This window comes from Cimex lectularius, unplaced genomic scaffold (genome assembly GCF_000648675.2).
Source record: "Cimex lectularius strain Harlan isolate CLEC.00 unplaced genomic scaffold, Clec_2.1 scaffold120, whole genome shotgun sequence".
Taxonomy (NCBI): Eukaryota; Metazoa; Arthropoda; class Insecta; order Hemiptera; family Cimicidae; genus Cimex; species Cimex lectularius.
The window spans coordinates 1,371,026-1,375,689 of NW_019392719.1; the positions used below are offsets into that span (position 1 = coordinate 1,371,026).

General features: G+C 34.6%; 1 long non-coding RNA gene across 1 annotated transcript; it reads right to left on the minus strand.

Annotated features, from left to right (window-relative positions):
- Nucleotides 1-1,500: 1,500 nt before the first annotated feature.
- Nucleotides 1,501-3,981, minus strand: LOC106667963. The gene is made up of 2 exons (XR_001340676.2): nt 2,811-3,981; nt 1,501-2,233 (listed from the first exon to the last, which is right to left on the minus strand). It is a non-coding gene; the product is annotated as an uncharacterized LOC106667963 (long non-coding RNA).
- Nucleotides 3,982-4,664: the final 683 nt, after the last annotated feature.

Genomic DNA, 4,664 nt, shown 5'->3' on the forward strand with positions numbered 1-4,664 from the left:
TACACATTAGCACAACAATTGAATTTATACAAAAGGTCTAAACATTAAAATTCCCAAGAATTTTTATTGTTTTAATTTGACTGGCCATAAGTTGAATATTTCATCAACTTCCAACTAGTTTATTTCTGAATCCAACCATGAAAACATTGAATTCTTTTAGATTGATTGAATTTTAAAATTTTCTAGCATTGTATAATTTTTTTTAATCTAAAATTTTCTAGCATTGTATAAATAAATTAATTTATTCACATCCTACATGTATTTGTAAAATTTAAACAATGTTTATAAACCAGGCCTTGAAGACGATCTCAATAAAGATCGAAACGTTGGCACGATAAAGAAAATGTTTTTCTGAAACCTACATCACACCAGACCGCATCTCACGATTTCTAATTTTTTTTTTTTAGATCTGAAGATGTTATAATTTATGACAAAAGCTCGGCACGTTTTCTTCATCTGATGATCATTTACCTGATCCTCACTCTTTATAAGCATGTTTAACAGTTATTTAATTTTAGTTTATCTTTAATCCTCACGGGCGTAGTTCCTTGCATTATCAAGAGAGAGCGCATAATTATGATCGGTGCTGAACTATTTTAACTAGATCATCAGATTATTCGAAGATCGTGAGATGCGGTCTGGTGTGACGTAGGTTTTAGAAACACATTTTCTTTATCGTACCAACGTTTCGATCTTTATTGAAAACATCTTCAGGGCCTGGGATTTATAAACATTGTTTAAATTTTACAAATACATGTAGGATGTGACAAAATGAATTTACACAATACTAGAAATTTTCGATTAAACAAATTGAATTTACAATGCTAAAAAAATTTAGATTAAAAAAATGTATTTACACGATGCTAGAAAATTTTAGATTGAAAAAATTGAATTTATACAATGCTAGAAAATTTTAGATTCAAACAAACTATTTGTTCTCACTCAAAATGTTCGTTTTCCGTGTAGAAGTGTCATTCTTGTCTGTCGTGTTGAGAGTGCCAGTTAAATTTCGTACGTGTATAAATACGTGTAACATATACGTGTATAAATTCTTTTTTTTTAATCTAAAATTTTCTAGCATCGTGTAAATACATTTTTTTAATCTAATTTTTTTTAGCATTGTATAAATTCAATTTGTTTAATCGAAAATTTCTAGTATTGTATAAATTCATTTTGTCACGTCCTGCATGTATTTGTAAAATTTAAACAATGTTTTTAAGTCCCCGGCCCTGAAGATGTTCTCAGTAACGATCGAAACGTTGGCACGATAAAGAAAATGTTTTTCTAAAACCTACGTCACACCAGATCGCTTCTCACGATCTCTGAATAATCATTGACTAACAGTCACTAAACACCACACATAGATCATCAGATTTGATTTAGTTGTAATAATCTAATCATACGCATAACAGTAAAAGGAATAAATGAAAAATTGAAAATCTTACTTTAAAAAAATTATAGTAGGTTCAGGGAAGGTTTTATCATTTGAGCTCTGACAAATTTAATATATAAATTACCAATTTATTTTTACTACGTTGAAAACAAATCAGCAGTCTTGTGTAAAGTTGCATTTTTGAACATTTTTTCACATATTTTTTTCCCAATCGCACATATTTTCAGCGATTGACAGGTAGATAATATAGATAGATGGAGAGGGAGTGAGCGAGAGAGGCAAGAAAGGGACAAAGAATGAGTAAGGGAAAAATACATAAAAAACAAGAAATATGGTGGGGGAAAGAGAAGACATGAAAGAAAAGAAACGGAACGAGGGAGAATGAGAAGAGAAAAGAGAGAAAGAAAGGCAGAAGAAGAAAAAAGAAAGAGAGAGCGAGATTATTGGTGTATAGACTATAGAGGTGTATAGGTGGAGGAAGAAGGTAGATAAAATGAAAATGAGAGGAGAGAGAATAAATGAGAGAGAGAGAGAGAGAGAGAGAGAGTGAGAGAGAGGAAGCGAGGGAGAGAGAGAGAGGAAGCGAGGGAGAGAGAGTGAGAAGGAGTGAGAGATAAACAAGAAATAAAGAGAGGAAAAAGAGAAAAAATGAATGAAAAAGTGACAGAAAGAGTGAGAGAGAAAGAAGGCCAGAGTTAGGGATGGTTACGGCCAGTATTGAACATCGTCCTGTGTATTCTTCCATCAGCAGCTCGCCACTCGGAGACACCGCTCACCGTCCATACGCCATTTATGAATTCTCCTTTTTCCTTCCGTTTCGTTCCATCGTCAGTTTCATGCCTGAAACGCAATTTCAGAATGTTAAAAACAACAATTGAGGCGTGTGATGATGGCTGTGAACAGCTCAATGTTTACACATTTATTTTTCTGGCACTTAACCTGTTCTCATCTCATAACATATTTGAGAATATTTTCCTTCATAATTATTTTGTCCTTTTTTTTATTATTGCTCTACTAGATTATAAGTACGAAATGTCAAAAGATTGCACAAATGGCGATGTGCTTGTGAAAAATAAGTTGTAACGTGTTTTTGTTTTCCTCGTGTCTCCTCAGCCAACAGTAACGAGCCGAATCTCTTGGTGAATCCGGTTTTGGAAGTCCTGCTTATGAATATTAAATACAATTCATTTAACAGCTGCATTTAAAGAGAAGTGAAAATTCCGAATAAAAATGTGTCACAAACATGTTTTGGCAGGAGCGCATTGTGACCGTACTTGGGACATGAAACACTTTAGGTCGGACCTTAGAAAGCAAGCATCGCATTATGTTATTTATACAGGATATAAATGCAACCAGGAAGCCTATTTGAAGGGAGTTAACCCTTTCGGGCCCAAAAAACTTTACTGTAGAAACTTACGAAAAATAGTAGCCTCTGCTTTCCTTTTGACAGTACAATCCTGCGTTTCTCCATCTGTTGTCTACCTCTCCGACTGGAGGAGCCGCATGAGCTTCATTTGGAATAATTGCAATCAAGACAAAAGCCTGAAAAAAGAAGATTAATACTCTTTCCTTTAGTATCCTTTTCCGATCCTTCAGTCTTATTTTGTTTTCTCAAATTTCGTTGTCAGAAAAGAAGATAAAGATCAATAAAAGTTTTTTTTTCAGTTTCATTTTAATTGTTTAAACACTATTGATTGAGCTATCCCAGACCAAGGTCAAAAGAACAAACAAGATGAATCCCAAAAAGAAGTTTGACAAATTGTTACAAATTTTATGTGCGATTGGCAACTGTTACATGACGGTTTCCAGGGAGGGCAATTGTACACGCTAAGGTTTCCCATGGTGCCTAAGAAGCCTTGGTTTCAAGGGTGTAAGGGTTCGAGGCGTTTTTTCTCCACGATGGTGCGAATACGTACAAATCAGTTATGGGGCGCGCATAGATTCGGAATAGGAATGAGAGACAGCCCAAATTGCGCGACTTGTGATCAACCAGAAGACCTCAATCACATGATTATCGAATGCCCGGAACACGAGGAGGGGAGAAAAATTTTCCTGGAGAGGATCTATTCCTTGCAGTGTGTAGCAAAACCATTCAGTTTGGAGTCCCTAATTTCACAAGGTAGAGACGTCGTTTACATGCTTCAATATCAATTCACCGAGGGGGGTAAAATAAATATTTCAACAGTCAACGCTCCGGGGGCGGGGTCTCGGGGACCTCAGTGCTTTGAGGCCGTGTATGAATGACTTCTCACTCCGGAAATTTTTGTTCTTTTTGACTTTTGAGTCAAGTAATTGTTTTTGACTTTTGTGTTGCGTTGTCTGGGTTGTTGGGGCGACGTGGTGCGGCGGCTGCGTTCCGGTGGGGGGGCTGGCTGCGGGGTGGAGGGCTGCTCGTGCTTTCTGGGCGATGTTTACCCCCGAGCGAAGGGAGACGTAGACTTTTCCATATACATTTTTGTGTAAATGGTTTTTATCTACGTCTTCCAGGTACCCTCGTAATTATGTACAGGGTAAGTCATTTTTTGACGCACCATTGTAAAATCAACGTGGGTGCGTTTAAATCTGACTCGACTTATTTCCTTTGATTAGTACGTTAATAAAAGAAAGTGAGTCAATTTTCGGTGCACCATAGGAAATCAACGTTGGTGCGTCTAATTATGACTCGGCACATTTTATTTTGTTAGTCTACTACCAAAAAATAGAGCGAGTCACTTTTCGACACACCATTCGTTACAAATTAGTTTTAGTAGGTTGGAAGGAAAATAAACAAAACCAATATTATTAAAACATTCAAACACAATGTAAAAATTAAAAAACAAAATTCTTCACAAATTAATTTGATTAAGGTTTAAGAGTATTTTTTTCGTCCGATCATCGTTTTACGATAGACCAGGCTACTGTGTTGCATCAAAAAGAGGTCTGTTCGAACAATTATTATAATGATTTTGAACATTTTTGGTTTGCTAACAAAGGAGATTGTTACATTTATTTAATTTTTTTAACTTACCAGAAAAAAGGAGATGTTACATTTATTTAACTTTTTTACTTTACCAGAAAAAAGGATATTGTTACATTTATTTAATTTTTTTTACCCGAAAAAAGATGTTACATTTATTTTTTTTCCAGAAAAAAGGATTGTTATTTTTATTTAATTTTTTTACTTTACCAGAAAAAAAGGAGATGTTACATTTATTTTTTTTTATTTTAGCTGAAAAAAGGAGATATTACATTTATTTATTTTTTTTTACTTTACCAGAAAAAAGGAGATGTT